Genomic DNA, 16,891 nt, shown 5'->3' on the forward strand with positions numbered 1-16,891 from the left:
TTGGATTTTCTATACATACAATCTTATTGCCTGAAAATAATGCTATTTTTCTTTTATTTTTCCCGAGAAATATAATAACTATGGTTTTCTTCCTTTTCAAATCTTACAGGTACTTCCTTTTACTTCATTGTCTAGCAATTCATTACAAGGTTGCAAAAAAGTGGGGATCATGATAATTTATTTTTATATTTTTCTCATTAAAAAGAAAAGCTGCCCATATTTCACATTTAAATACAATTGTTAATGTAAGTTTCAATTATGGGTAATTTTAATTAGATGACTTTTTGCTATAATATTTCATTATGAAAACTTACTGATTATTATCAAATGTTTTTCTTATAAATATGATCAATATCATCATGTAATTGTTCCCCTATAATCTGCTATTATGCAGAATTACAGTATTTAATAACTAAAGTTAAATCAATTTTGTATTTCTGGATAAATCTTCGTAAGTCATGGTATAATGTCTTTATATCTTTAGAAAGATTAGATAGATAGATATTCAGTGATATTTATATCTATAAGTTTATCTGTCTATGCAACTTTCTATTTGTGTTTAAGACTTTTTGCATATGTGTTTACTGAGGGTTTTTACTGGTTCTTTTTTTTTCTCATACTGATCTTGTTTGGAGTTGGTATAAAGGTTATCTTAGTATCTTAAATGGAGTTGGGGAATTGAGTAAGATTGGAGTTGTTGTTTGTTGTTTTTCTCTCTATATCATAAAATATTTTATTTCTTCTCAGAATGTTTTCTTGCTATCTATATTTGCTTTTTCTGGGGTGATGGTTACAGGTATATTAAGCAATTTGATATTATTCTATGATCCATGGATATTCAGCTCTGCTTTCCCTGATATTTCCTCTCTTTTCTTCTTGATATTTCAGGTTGGGTATTTCCTTCAGCCTATTAAAGGAATTGGGAACCTGTGGTACCATGAGTTTTATTTTTAGCACTTCAAATTGATATTTTAAGACTTTTCTCTGATGAACATGAAAAGTACACGATGCACCTGGAACATCTTGATGCATCAGAAAATACAGATGCACTCAAAGAATGATGTATATGTGTTAAAAGGAAACAGATGCTCGTATTAACTTTGGGTCATTTTAACTTCAAAATTAAACGATGTGCTATGATTTGAATATCTGTCCCCTGTAACTCACATTGACAGAATTCCCAATGTGGCAGTATTGAGATGTGGGACCTTTAAGAGGTGATAGAATTAGGAGGGCTCTGCCCTCATGAATAGATTAATTCAATTACGGATTAATGGATTAGTAAATTATCATGAGAGAGGAACTGGTGGCTTTGTAAGAATTGAGAAAACTGAGATATCACCTCAGTATGCTCAGCCCCCTCACTCTATGATAGCCTCTATCACCCCAGGATGCCCCAGAGAGTCCCCACCAGCAAGAAGACTCTCACCAGATGTACCACCTCAACCTTAGGCTTCCCAGTCTATATAACTCTAAGAGATAAACGTATTTCTTCTTAAGTTACGCGGTTATAGGCATTTTGCTACAAGCAGCAGAAACAGACTAAAACAAAATGATTACAATTGCTTACATGTTATTGAATAAAATAGAAACCCATGAGTCCATACTTATATCAATAAATAGAAAAACAAAGATTTAATGAAAATTGGAAATGTATTAGGCTGGTGCAAAATTAATCGGTTTTAGTACAAAAGCCGTGATTACTTTTGCACCAACCTAATACATAGTTTCAAGGTATCTTCCCACAAGTATTTATTAATTATAAAGGAAAATAGAGTAACTTTACATGGAAGAAGTGACAGATACAGCTATTTTTCTGAGAGATCAAATTAAATATTACCAGTGTTCATATGCACTGAAATTCTACATCATGGTTAGCATGCAATGAGAAGAACATAGCAGCATTTTTGTTATATTATTGCCAAACCATTAGAGTCAGAGTCTAACCATTAGAAAATCTAAAAAAAAAAAAAAAAAAAAAAAGAAAAAGCTAAGTGCATACTCAAATTGTTTCCCAAACCTGGAAATATTCTACAAAAACACTTGTTCCATAGTTTTAGAAATTATACAGAATAGGAAAGTCAAAGTAATTTCAAAGAAAATGAGACACATGACAACTAAAAGCAAACAGATTTATTTTGAACTGGATAGTTTTACGATAAAGTAAATTATTAAGACAATTGTTGAAAGTTGAATGAAGGCTGAGGATTAGATGGCAATAATGTGTCAATGTTAATATTCTTATTCTGGTGATTAAGTTAGAAAATATCTTTGTTTCTAAAAAATACATACCCACAAATTATTCATAGATAATGGAGTATTGTGTAACTGTTTCATTCTGTGATTATGTTCAACTAGTTCAAAGGGAAAAATTGTGCTTTATTAGCAAATTTGATACAAGTTGAAGATTATTTCAAACATTTAAATATGTGTTGAAATGTGCATATGAATGCTGAACAGCCAAAGAGGTGGACTGACTACTTTTTAATCTATTACTGTCAACTTTAAACCTTTCCTCCCATATTCTACTTTGTGATTCATAGGTATGTCTTTATAAATCACATTTCTCCCTTGAAAGTGGCTCCTTGTTAGGCCTTACCAAGAAAGGGCACTAGCAGTAGCTTGCAAGCCTAGAGGAAGACACTAATTTTTCATATGTACTTCCTTTAGTCTTCCTGTTTGTATCCTTTCTGTTTGCAGTTCCTTTGAGTGTCACGGGAGTACCATCTCTTTACCTTGGCAAGAGCAGATCCTTCATATCTGTAGTTGAATCACACACTCTCAGATATCTGAGCTTGAATTCTACAGGGACACTTATCCCAGCTTTTGAATTTTAGTAAGTATAACTTCTTACCTGTTTGTCCCAACCCTTGGGACGGAAGTTACCTTTTACAGTTGCAACAAAAGAAATATTTTTTAAAATCTCTCTCTCTCCTTTACATTTGCCTAGCTAACAACTTTATACCTAGTTAACATATCTTTATATTAAAGTATCTTTAAACCATAGTTACTTAAACTTGATTAAATTTTTAACTATTTAATTACTAACATAAGTTTTTCAATAATACCAGGAAAGATTATTAAGTATGGGGGAGTGTGATCCATCTTAAATCTTAAGTATCAAATATACATTTTCTTTTATTCTTGCGATCATATCAATGAAGTGCCTGATGCTAGAACACCAACAGTTCATGCTTCATATTTTTGAGACATAGGTAACTTTTGTTTTTAATTTTTAACTTTCCTTATGACAGTAAATGTCACAGAGGATAAGTAGAAAAAAAAAGAGATGAAATAACCATCTAACAAAGTTAAATTAGGTGAAATGCTGTGTATGTTTATCTTTTGAAGATACAATAAATGCACAATACACAATACACAATGGAGGAGTCGTTATTTGACACCGAGTGCCCTTCACTTATCCTCCCCAAGGCGTAATAGAACACAAGGCAGTCATATTACTTTTATCTTGATCAAGAATAAATCCTTGAATTTTAATCAGTGAAAGGAAAAGAGAGAGGCAATTTGAAAATATGAATGGTAAAACAATAATTACAAGCACTTAATGCATACATAAAAAGCTATGCCTGATAATAATGTTTACGACTAATGTTAAAATATAATTGATTTTTGGAGCCCATTACTTTTATAAAAGAAGAGTAGAAATAAAGTATCAAACTTTTTATTAAATACACAACCGACTTAAACAATGTGGCAATGTGAAACCACTCAGAAAAACCAGACAGGATTGAGATGCTAAGTAACAGCAATCATTTAAAATAATCTGGACTACTAGAGAAATACACATAGTAATATGTTTTAGTTATCTGAAATATTAGGATCTAAGATGGATTTTTCTGACAATCAAAGCTAATTATTAAGATTTTTTTCTGAATTGAGTGTAAAAAGCAGTGTTCATATTTAATCTTTCATTATATTCAGTGCTAATAATATTTGATTTAAATGAGGAATGTGTATGTAATTGTTTAATAATTATTATTGATAAACTGCAAGGATTGTGTTTGGATAAAAGGGTTTATCTTAGAGATTTTTCTCCTTTTTAAAATTTTCTGTGAATACAAAACAGTAATAAATAATGCATTTTAAAAGCATTTTCATATTTTTTGAAATAGTGAGTAGGTTTTCTGTAGAGAACATTCACATATTCCTTAAAATATTAATTCTAAACATTATTAATAAATCTTACAATGTTCAATCAGTATTTTTTCTAAGTTTTGAGATACACAATTTAAGAAAGAAATATTCTTAATTAGATGTCAAGGGTTAATTACATATTAAGTAGTAACTTGAGTAGACTTTTTCTTGAGTCATTAAATATAACCTGATTTAGTATTTATTAAAATTCAATTAAGTTTGTACTTGATTAATACACAATATGCCAAATGTATATTAGTGGATGCGATTACACATTTTTATACTCACATTAAATGTGTAGCCTAGATATAAGCTACTAATTATTTCTTAGTTTTCCTCATTTTTTTCTTGTTTAAATTTTCACTGGGTCTTATTATATGGTCAGAGTATGGTAGAACTGCAATGGTTTATGAAAAGCAACTACCTGATTTGTTCAATACACGTTTCACAGCTACTTAAATCCTTGTAATTCAGCTAAAGTTAAGTAAACAGATAAGGAGATACATTTATGATAAAGAAGTCCACTAAATCACTTGAAACAAGAGATTGTTATTCAGCAGGGGCAGAATTTTTTAGTGAATGCTCATTTCTACTAGGATAAATGAATAAATGAGTAGTGACTCTATTTTTTTGTTTTGTTCCTTATCATGAACTTCATGGATAATATATTGCCTATCACAGTTGTCTGTCTGCAAGTCTCAAGCCTTAATATTGACAGAGTTTGTTGTTGTTGTTGTTGTTATTTCTTATCTAGATTGTTTTATAAGTCTATGCATACAAACAAAAGTACTGGTGATTTAATTATTTTCACTGAATCCTGAAATACAGAGTACACCTTAGCTTTGTTAGACTATCATAAGTAATTTTGTTTTACTGACATAATTTAGTATGTTGATAGAGGAGTACAAAGTCCCTAAAGCCATGGTTTGGAAAAACATTAAAAATGTTACTGAGTACCTAGTGTATCTACTGCCATTAATGCTTGTTCATTAAGGAAGAATTCAACAAGAGTAGCATATATAAATTTCATCCTTACAAGTAAATATCCTTATCCAGTTGGATTGGCAGGACATATGTGCCTGTATTAACTAAACGTATGTTCAGAGAAAGATATCAAATGCAATAATATATGTGGATAAAGACTTAAGCCATTAACATTATAGAACACATAGTTGTGGGGGTATTAAATCATGGATATTTTCATGGAAGAGTTGAACTCAAAATCCTGTTTAGAAAACTTAAGGGAAAGAATATCTTAGAGCAAGAGTTGACAAATATTTTATTTAAAAGAACAAACAAACAAACAGTAAATATTTTGGGAATTGTGGCCAAATACTTTCTGTTACAAAGGGTTAACCCTGATGTGGTGGCATGAAAAGAGCCATAGACAATATGTAAATATATGAGCATGCTTTATTTCAACAAAGCTTCATTAAAAAAAGCAAAACAAAACAAAACAAAAAACTAAAAGCTTGATTTGGCTCCTGAGCCAAAGCTTGACAACCCCTGGTTTAGGACATAAGTCTTTTGGCTACAATAATATCACAAAATAAACCTAAATTTAAGAACAACCAAGTCATATCAAATGAAGTTTGCCTGTTAAAATTTTAATTCATGAAGAGAAAGATATATACTCTTATATAAATGAGTTTGTTTGTGTACATTTTTGCTGATTTTAATAGTACGGTTTGGAAAAGAAAGATGAAAACTGGATAATATGAATGCTTTATTGAATGGTCCGTATTTTATATGGTTAATAAAATATACCACTTTTATTCAATAAACTATTGATCCCTTAGAGATTGTACATTAATTCTTTGAATAATGAAGGTAACTAAGAGAAAGTAAGGTTTGTCATCTACGTAAAAATATCTTTTATTAAAGTTATACTAATTTTTTTTCTGATACTTAAAAGAGGAGGATGGCTCTCTTATTGCAAATTTTCTTAGGGAGAGTCTAGCTTAGTCTCATAACTGGTAAACTAAAAACTGTTCTGTTCTACAATAAAGAGATAAATCTCTTCCTAGCAGGTTTATTGTGAGGATTAAAGAGATAAGATATTTAGAAACTCTAATGCAATGTCTGTGTAAAGTTGGAAATCCCTCAAGATATTTTAGTTCTCTTTCTCCTTCCCCTTCTCATCAGGGAGAAATAGCCTGCAGACCAGAGAATAAGGAAAAGTTGTTTCCTGCCAAAGAACAAGCAGTAGTGTGAAATATAAAATTTTATTGTTGCGGTGAAAGAAAATTTCAGTATTAAATTTTTGAAAACAGTAAGTAGACCCATATTTCCATTATATACCAACCTCACTTTATTTTTTATTTGATTTTGGCCTTATTTTTAGAAGAGTCCAAATCAAATAGTTTCAAATGCTTTATGGAAAATTCATCCATTGACAATGTTCATAGCATTTACATTTTGTTTTATAACCATAATTAAGTCCTAAATGTTTTGTAATTAGGATGATTCTAAAGCTAAAAACTCATTAACAAGAATGACAATATTTGAATATGTGAACAATTTTCACAACAGAGCCAAACAATCTGTTAAGGGATTCCTTGTTTTCAGATATTAAGATTCTACTACCCCTAAGCCACTACACTTTAAAACTTTCCCAATTGTTCAAGTTGTTCTATAAAACTTGGATTCACAAATTAAATAAATATTTCCAATAGAATTCCTTGCTCCCATATCCACCCAGGGCTTTGAAAAGCTTTATTTTTTTCTTGTTAAAGGATGGCTTATATACCTTTAATTAGAGCACCATTTTATCCCATTTGTTTACTTATTATATATTTTTATTACTTTATTGCATTAGAAAAGTTCAAATTAAAACTACAATATAATATAGGTACACATCTATTAGGATGGCTGTAATAAAAAATTGACAGTATCAAGTTTTTGGTGGGGAAGTAGAGAAATTGGAACCCTCAGACATTGGTGGAGGGAATGTAAAATCATGTAGCCACTTTGGAACATAATTCAGTAGGCTTAAAACTTAGATGATGGGTTGATAGGTGCAGCAAACCACCATGACACATGTATACCTATGTAATAAACCTGCACCTTCTGCACATATATCCCAGAATGTAAAGTAAAATTTAAAAAAATACATTTGACAGATGACTCAGTAATTTCACTCCCAGATATTTGCCCAGAGAATTGAAAATGTGTGCGCACACACACACACACACACACACCTCTCCTTAAAATGTTTTAGTAGCTTTGCTCTTCATTAACAAAAGTGGAAAACAACCACAAGATTCTTCCACAGGTAAATAGATAAACTATGTTAAATATATAAAATGGAATACTATTCAGCAATAAAAAGGAACAGACTGCTACTGTTATGGTATATGTGCTATTTGGTACATATATTGTGGTACACATTAACCTCAAAAATGTCAGGCTAAGTAGAAGAAGCCAGATATAAATTGTCTTGTATGGGATAAAATTTCAAGTTCTGCCTTCATGTCCTTGATGCTCCTAAGTCCTCAGAGGCCTAATGGTAAGTCTCCTGCTCTTGCTAGATATGTCCCCATTCAAAGGGAAAGGGTCCCTATACAGCTAATTCCTGTATCAGCCAGACCAACTACACTCCACCTGGTCCTCAACCTAACAGTTTCACTTCCCTTACAGCCAAAAAGTTAGTCAAACAAATTAGTCACACCTTCAATGGGAATCAGGGAACATCTTACCCACCTGTTACTAGAAAGCCTGCCTCCCAGAGCCCCTACTGATTTACTGTGCTCCACAGTGCATCTCTGCATGGCCCAGTGTCCCCCTTCTCTAGGCTGTGAGTATATGTAACTAATAACCTGCAGTCTGTCTCATCTGTGCGGTATCAGGTGGTGTGTGTTCAGCTATTTTATACTATTTGGGGTGAGGGACCCCTCCTTCACCAACCAAATTAGTAGTGGAGGTGATCAGAACACAGATGATCCCAGTTGTTACCAGGGACTGGGAAATTGAAGGAAGCATTGATTGGTAACATGTACAAAGAAACTCTTTTGGTGACAGAAATGTTTTATAACAGGATTATGTGATAGCTTACAACTCTATAAATTTACCAAATATTTAATTACAAACATTCACAATGGTGTATCTTATGGAATGAAAATTTACCTCAATCAACTGTTATACAAAAAATAACTAAATAAAAGAGAGAAAAGATACAAGAATAACTGGCAGAAAGTAAGCAGAAAAACTGAAGTATTTTTAGTTTCATGTAGTTAAAAATAAATTATATTTTACATATACATCTAAAATAAAACTTACTTTTCAACTTATTTTATAACAATATATTTAACAATATTTATATTATAAAATAAAATATATACATAAATATATATCTTATAAAATAAAATATATACATAAATATATATCTTATAAAATAAAATATATGCATAATAGAATCTACTTTTAATTTATTGTATAAAACATTATATATACATATATAATTATATATATATTTTACATATATATATATATATATATAGTTTTTGGTGAGGAAGTAGATAAATTGAAACCCTCAAGCATTGGCGGAGGGAATGTAAAATCATATAGACACTTTGGAACATAAGTTGGTAGATTCTTAACAAGTAAGATATAAACTTGACAAATGACCCAGTAATTTCACTCCCAGATATTTGCCAAGAGAATTGAGAATTTATGTGCACACGTGCACAGACACACACACACACACACACACAGACATGCCTCCTTAAAAATGTTTTAGTAGCTTTGTTCTTTATCAACGAAAGCTGAAAACAACCTAAGTATGTGTGTGTGTATACACACTTTTTGTCTATGTTAGTCTAGATCGTCTGAGAAACATCACTGAGAGAAAACTAAGAGGGAACAGAAGGTCTGGGAGACCCATGAAAACCACGATGGCAATCTGATCCTTCGTGAAAGAAAGAGAAAACACAAAAAGCAAGACAGGAAGAAGGATAGTTAGGTGGAAGTGTTTTAAGCTGCAGTGCATTTCTAAGGACAGTTCAGCAAGTTCAATTAATTCTGACAGAGGAATCCCACATCTCCCAGGAAGGGGCATACCTTAGTATCCTAACCAAACTCAGTCATCAAATAGTAGCAGCGTGTGGAAAGAGAAATACAGCAATGGATTTTAGAGTGCAGCAGTCAAGACCCTCAGTCAATTATTCTCCCTTATATCAAAGAGGCACAGCCTCACTACTATCACAACGGTTCATTTCCATTTTAACTGAAGGAGAGCTTTCATTAACCTAGGAAGTCAGATTGGCTTTCCTACGCTGTTTTGAAATATGTCTGTCGGCCCAATGACATGATAACTTGAATGGAAAAGTTGACTAGGAACTCTGTGTACATGGCCCGGATTTGTTTCACTGGAAGGTTTTTAATTAGCATGAACAAATGAGATGTCACCTGAATAGGTAGAGCTATACTTGTTTGTGTTCTATCCACTACCTTTGTTGCCAAATTCCCTAGAAAAGTTTATAGAAGGAATAGATATTTTTTAAACCTGTATGAAAGAAGAAAGGAAATTATATGAAAGCTTTGTTCTCTAACTTTTTATGAATCAGACTTTCTTTCCCAAATATATTCTAAGGGGGTGATATTTAATTTGAGGCATATTTTAAATTATTTCACCAAATATCTTATCCAAGTAATAATTCAACTATTATAATGCAAACAATTTGGAAGAATACTTTGTGTATAAAAGTCAGAAAATATTTTCTCATTCATTTAAATGTTAATTGCTTTCCTTTTAAAGATAATATTGTTCAAATTTACTATTGATACATGTTCAAACAAATATTCTGCAGAAATATAATTGAGATGTTTTTCTAAGAAAAACTACCATGATTAAACACTTCTGTAATTTTATTTGAAATATATATTTATATTTTTAGTCCAGATATATTTTTATAAGCATTTCATTTAAAAATCTATATACTACTGTTAGGGAATTAACAATAATTGGAGTACGTATACATTTTTCAGAGAATCGAAAAGAATTAAAAATATCATATTTTTAAATTGAAATATTTGATTATTATTTCTGTTTCAAAACACTATGTGCTAGAGTATTTATTAACATGAATAAAGAGAAAATCAGGCAGTTAATGACTAGAGGTTATTATTCAAATTTAAAAAAAAGAATTTTATATGTTATCCAGGATTCAATTTAACTGGCTAAATGCGAACTTTAACTTAAAAACATATCACTGCATCTTCTGTCTCTCTCTTTCCATCTAAAGAGGAAGAAAAAGTTTATTTTATGAAAGAAAATCACTAGTTTCTTTTTATGGGAAAGTAAAAAGTTGTTTTGTTGTTAAGAATCTCAGCTCTGGATTTAAACTACTGCTTGGGTTGAAGCTTATCTCCTTCATGTGAACTCTTGAACTCTTGGGAAGTTTACCTAACCTATGTGAACCTCGTTTTCCAAAACTGTAAGTGAAGATTATAATGAAATCCCCAATATAGATTTGTTGAGGGGATTAAATAGAATATTTGTTAAGGAAGGATAGTTCTGAGAACACTGCTAGAATTTAGAAAATATTAGCTTTCATTATTAATGTAACTCTTTTTGGTATAGTTTTTTAAAAACCAGAGTGCCTTTATATTGTATTATATGTTAATATAAAACTTATATATAAGTTACATGTGAATACAATAGTCAGACAAGCTAAATTAATAGATTTAAAAATGAATAAAATCACTAGCAGAGCTGAATGATTTGAACAGTACACATATGCTCTCCCTGATTCATTCCATTTATTGTAGAATTAGACCATTCTTTAGAATAGATAATATACTAGTAGACAAATAACATGAAGGCAGTCGGGTAGAGCATTCGTTAAGTTAATAACGATTTACCTCATTTTGTGTAGAAGCAGAATTCATAGGTGTTTTAATCTAATAAACTTTCACACTAGCTTCCATTATACTATTACAGATGTCAAATGTATTCCCACAGGAAAAAGTGTATTGACTCTAAGAAATCATAAAACTCATATGTCACATGGCTGCAAACCTTCTGAAATCATGTTTCAGAAGACTTCTAGGTACATAGATAGACTTCTAGGTACCATCTTTGCAGCAATTTCGTGAAAATTGACAGTGAGGAAAAACTGCAGCTATTGGATAATTTTTCTTTGAACTTTGCTCTAAGAACACATTGCCTGAGGAGGCTTTTGTTTTCCCAGCAGGGCTTCAAGAACAAAGTCAATTAAATATATATTTTTATTTTTTAATCTATATATATTTATATTTTAAAAATATATATATTTATATATAAATATATAAATAAATATATAAATGTATAATTATATATAAATTAATACATTTTTAAAATATAAATATATATTTAAATATATATTTAATACATTTTTAAAATTTATATATTTAAATATATATTTATATTTTAAATATATATATTTTTAAAATATAAATATATATTTAAATATATAAATTTATATAGTTAATATGTATTTATTTTTCTTTATTATATATATTTAAATACATAAATATATTAATATATTTAAATATATTTATTAAATGTAAATAAATAATATAGATATATAATTATATAATATATGTATTCATTAAATATATATAAAATACATAATATTGACAATTTTCCATGAGAAAATTTACGTTGAAACATTTAACAATCTATTAGGTGATTATAGATGTGAGTAAATGATATTAATGACAACAATGCCAACAGGGGTGGGAGGGAGGAATTGGAAATAACCTGCTATAATGTCCCTACATTACAAAGGAAACATTATAGTGTGATTTGATGGTGTATGTGGATTAGTTCAAAATGTATCTTTCAATCTCCAGAGCAACAATTAGAACAAATAAAAACATAAATTAAACTTACATAAGAGAGGGAATAAAACGGATTTATATAATGCTCAATTAAAACCACAGAACACAAAAGAGAGGAAATAAATAGTAAGTGTGGTAAACAGAAAGTAGTTATGGACATGTAAGATATCACAACTAAATCAATAACTGCCTTAGGTGTGGATGGTCAAATAAACCAAACTAAAGAGAATTTGAGAGTTAAAGAAAAACAAAATACTTCACTTTAGGTTGACTACAATAAACCATCTTTAAATATAAAGATTCTGGTTAAAAATAAAGGGATGGTGGCTTGTATGTGAATAATGCTTTTGTAAAAACAGAAAAATTATGAAGAAAAATATACCATGATAACCCTAATCAGAAATCTGAGGTGGCTATTTTAAACCAACACCAAGTACACATTAGAACAAAGAAAATGATCAGGGAGTAAAGGCCAGTACACCACATCACATAATGATAACAGGATCAATTCTCAGATAGCTACATTTCTAGAACAAAGCATCAACATATATTTGGAAATGGCCAGAATTGCAAAGAGAAACATACAAACCAGTATCACAGCTACAAACTTCAACACCTCACTTTCAGTAATTGTTTTTTTTATTTTTTATTTTAGATTCAAGGGTACAAGTGCAGGTTTGTTATATAGGTAAATTGCGTGTCATGCGAGTTTGGTATACAGATAGTTTCATCACCCAGGTAATAAGCATAGTACGTGATAGGTTGCTTACTGATCCTCTTCTCTCCTCCTGCCCTCCACTCTCCACATGTATCCATCTGTACTCAATGTTTAGCTGACATTTATAAGTGAGAGCATGTGGAAATAAGTTTCCTGTTCCTGCATTAGTTTCCTTAGGATAATGGCCTCTGGCACTGTCCATGTTGCTGCAAAGGACATGATCTCATTCTTTTTATGGTTGCATAGTATTCCTTGGTGTGCATGCACCACATTTTAAAAATCCATAGAGATAGAGTTGGCCTAAAAAGAAGTATCAACAAAGTTTATCTAATTAACTTTTACATAATATTTTATTAAAAAATGGAATAATACACACTTTCTTCCAGATTACATGAAACATTCACTGAAATATACCAAATTCTGGGTTATAAAATGCACCTTAATAAATTAAAAGAATAGGAATCTTACAAAGTATATTTTTAAACACAATGAAATTTAACTAGAGATAAATAAAAGAAAGAAAGAAAATTCTCAAATATTTGAAGATTATACAACATACTTGTAAATAATATATGGATGGGAAAAAGTGCCTCCAGGAAATTTTAAAAAATATTTTGAAGTTAATGAATATGAAAATGCAACTTAGCAATATTGTGGACACGGTAAAAGCAGTACTTTCAGGGATATGCCTAGACAAAGGAGAAAGATAAAGTATTAATAATATAAGCTTCCACCAAAGGAATCTAGAGAAAGGAAAACAATTTAAACCTAGGAAAATGGATACACAAACTGTGGTACGTTCCTACAATGAACTGATATTTAATGATGAAAAAAATGAGCTCCTAGGCCATAAAAAATGTGGAGATACCCTAATTGCATATTACTAAGTGAAATAAATCAATTTGAAAAGGCTACAAATTGTATGATTTCAACTGTGTGATAGTTTGGAAAAGTCAAAACTATAGGGACAGTAGTGAATTAGTCATTGCCAGGGGTTCAGGGAGAAACAGGGATGAGTAAGTGGAACTCAGGGTAGTTTTAGGGCAATAAAAGTATTTTGTATGGTATTGTAGTAGTGGATACATGTTATTATATATTTGTTAAAATCTATAGAATGTACAATACAAGAAGTGAACTCTAATGTAAACTATCAACTTTAGTTAATAAAATGCACCAGCATTGACTCATCAGTCGGAACAAATGTATTGCACTAATGCAAGATACTAATAGGGGAAACTATTGGGTGGCAGATGGGAATTCTATGTGTTTTCTGCTCAATTTTTCTACAAACCTACAACTACTCTGAAAATGAAGTCTTTTTTTTAAGTAAAGGAATAGAGAATTTCTGAATCAAGCAGTGTAAAAGGACATGGAAAAACTATGTCCTTATGCTTAAGAGCACATATCATATACATAAACACCTCAGATGGCTAAAATAGTGAGCCAGTTCTTACAAAAAAGGCCAAAATTTAATTCCTTAGATTGTTAAGAATAAAGAAGAACTTGGCATAGATCCAAGATTTTTGATCAGCCAAAAAAAGTGTTCAATTGTTATGACTATCGAATATTAAAATTAAGTCGAACAAAATTTCAGGTTCATGTTGAATAATAGAGTGATCCTCCTTAGTATCTATTTTGTCATGTAATTTGTTGCTCAAAATATCAAAAAGATAATTTTATGAGTTGAGATAATTATGAAGAACTTGTATTGGATATGATAAATATTTGTAATATGAATTTATATCTATCATTAATATCATTATGCTGCAAATCTCACTTTTGGAAATGTTATCCCATTATGGGAAAATTGTCCTTAGAAAAACAAAAGTATAATGTACTGAGCTAGATTTTCTAGAAAAACATATGCAAAACTTTAAAGTGTCCTGAATTTAAGTTAACGTGGTTATTGATTTTAATGGCTGGGCTTTGTTAGAAGCCAGAAAGCCCAACATTGATATTACACAAGGTGATATAACACTCATGATTGCCTTTGGTTAACTAATGTATAGCATTTCAGAGTAAACTATTGAAGGTTGTTGGTGATTGGAAATATGGAGATTACATTGGGTGCAATATATTCAAATGGAGAAAAAATATACCTTAATTTAAAAAGCAAATAATATTCTAATCCTGTGTTTAGGAACACAGGATAGAATGATAAACTTGTCTAAATTTGCAATAAAATATTAATGAGAATAGTTTATGATTTTTTGAGCCAAAGAATATAGGCTTTTATTAATTTGTATTTCTTAGGTCCTTAATGAAGATTTTAGATATAAACCCAACTCCCTGAGTTTTCAAACATAAAACTTGCATTCAAAACTAATTCATAAATAAAGACCCTAGCTCTCTGAACCAAATAACTTGTAAGGTACTTGAACAAGTCTAACAAAAATGATGTGCCAAAATGCAACTTTACTTTTATTTCCTTCTGTCATTTTAAAATGTGTGGAGTGGTGGAGGCTCCCCTACCTTGATAAAAACTTGAAAATAATACATCAGTTTCCTTAGTTCACATTTAGGTATTAGGCAGAACTATGATTAATTTCAGAATTGCAACTTCAATTCAAAAATCAGTTTCTCAAAATGCAACTCTCTCTCTCTTTCTCTCTCTCTCTCTCTCTCTCTCTATATATATATATATATAAACACACACACTTGTTTCTTTGGTAAAATCTCTGTCCCAAGCTGGAGCATACTGCAATCTGGCTGCTTGCTATGAAGAGGCATTTTCCTTTACCATTCTGTTTCCCACTTAGCATTTCTCCCTTCTTGAGTTGACAATGTAAGTTGCTGAAGCTTTCTGGGATGGCCCAAGATGAGTGATGACAAGAGGAAGAACATAATCTTATTCATGGGATGCATTTGCATGGTGGTTTGCAGATGCACTGACTTTCTCATGTAGATGCCTTCTACTAGGACCCTCCAGGTGAAAATCCTGTGGTCTTGGTCATGCTACTCTGATATGGTTTAGATTTGTGTCCCCACCCAAATCTCATGTTGAATTGTAATCCACAGTGTTGAAGAATGGTCCTGTTTGGAGGTAATTGAATCATGGGGGCAGATTTCCTCCTTGCTGTTCTCTTGATAGTGAGTTCTCACAAGATTTCATTGTTTAAAAGTGTGTGGCACCTCCCCATTCACTCTCTTCCTCCTTCCCCAGCCATGTAAGAGATGCCTGCTTTCCCTTCACCTTCCGGCATGATTGTAAGTTTCCTGAGGCCTCTCCAGACATGCTTCCTGTACAGCCTGTAGAACTGTGAGTCATTTAAACCTATTTTCTTTATAAACTACCCAATCTCAGGTAGTTCTTTATAGCAATGAGAGAACAGACTAATACATACTTTCTTCTCTGTTCCAGATTCTGACACCTCCACTTCACACAAAACACTCCACTTTAGAGTTCGTTGGCCCCTTAAAGTAAGTTTTACAAGTCAAACCTTGAACCAGCATGAAAATAGCTTTATCTCATGTGTGGTCCACACTAGGTCCTTGGTAAATATTCAGTCTCATCTCATTTTCCTACAGTTCCGAGTATAGCTACTTTCTAGATACAGCAACACCCTATCTTAACTTTTCCTTCCACCTTATCTTAGCTTTTCCTTCCAGGCAACTTGACAGAATATCTCTCTTGCCCTCCGCATTCCTTGAGATGGAAGTCAGACCCAGGTCACTGCATTCCCCTAGATACAAGGAATCTATATCAAATTATCTCAGTGTACCAACAAGGCTTGAGTAGAGGGTTAGATACTTCCCAACTTGTACCCCTAGGGTTAAAGAAGTAGAACTTAAATCACAACTTTGCCCTTAAAATACATTGTAAAAATGTCTCACTTTTCACAAGCTTATGACTCCTTGCTGTTCTGGATACGAATGAAAGACTGAAAAGTTGTGAAAACAGTCACTATTTATGTGTAACTTTTTTTCACTTTGGAATTTTAGTTTGTTTTATCATGATGCTTCAGATAAAACTCTCATTTTATTGCTTTATCTATACATTTTACTTCCTTGTCCCAGGCCTATCTTAAATTCAATATCTCATTTAGGTCTCATAATAATTCCATGGTGAATAGTCTCACAAATCCAAGGTGAATATTTTCTAATTATTTCCATTTTATAACTGACGAAATTGAGGAGTAGACAGATCAATTCACTTGCCTAAAGCCAAAGGTAGTAAGTGGTGCAGAGATTAAGATC

General features: G+C 31.2%; 1 long non-coding RNA gene across 1 annotated transcript; it reads left to right on the forward strand.

Moving 5' to 3' along the window:
- The first annotated feature begins 2,706 nt into the window (after window positions 1-2,706).
- LOC129144134 (uncharacterized) lies at window positions 2,707-16,533 on the forward strand. The gene is made up of 4 exons (XR_010157068.1): window positions 2,707-2,836; window positions 6,301-6,427; window positions 15,858-15,953; window positions 16,056-16,533. It is a non-coding gene; the product is annotated as an uncharacterized LOC129144134 (long non-coding RNA).
- The last annotated feature ends 358 nt before the right edge of the window (window positions 16,534-16,891 follow it).

This window comes from Pan troglodytes, chromosome 4, assembly GCF_028858775.2.
Source record: "Pan troglodytes isolate AG18354 chromosome 4, NHGRI_mPanTro3-v2.0_pri, whole genome shotgun sequence".
NCBI classification, from domain to species: domain Eukaryota; kingdom Metazoa; phylum Chordata; class Mammalia; order Primates; family Hominidae; genus Pan; species Pan troglodytes.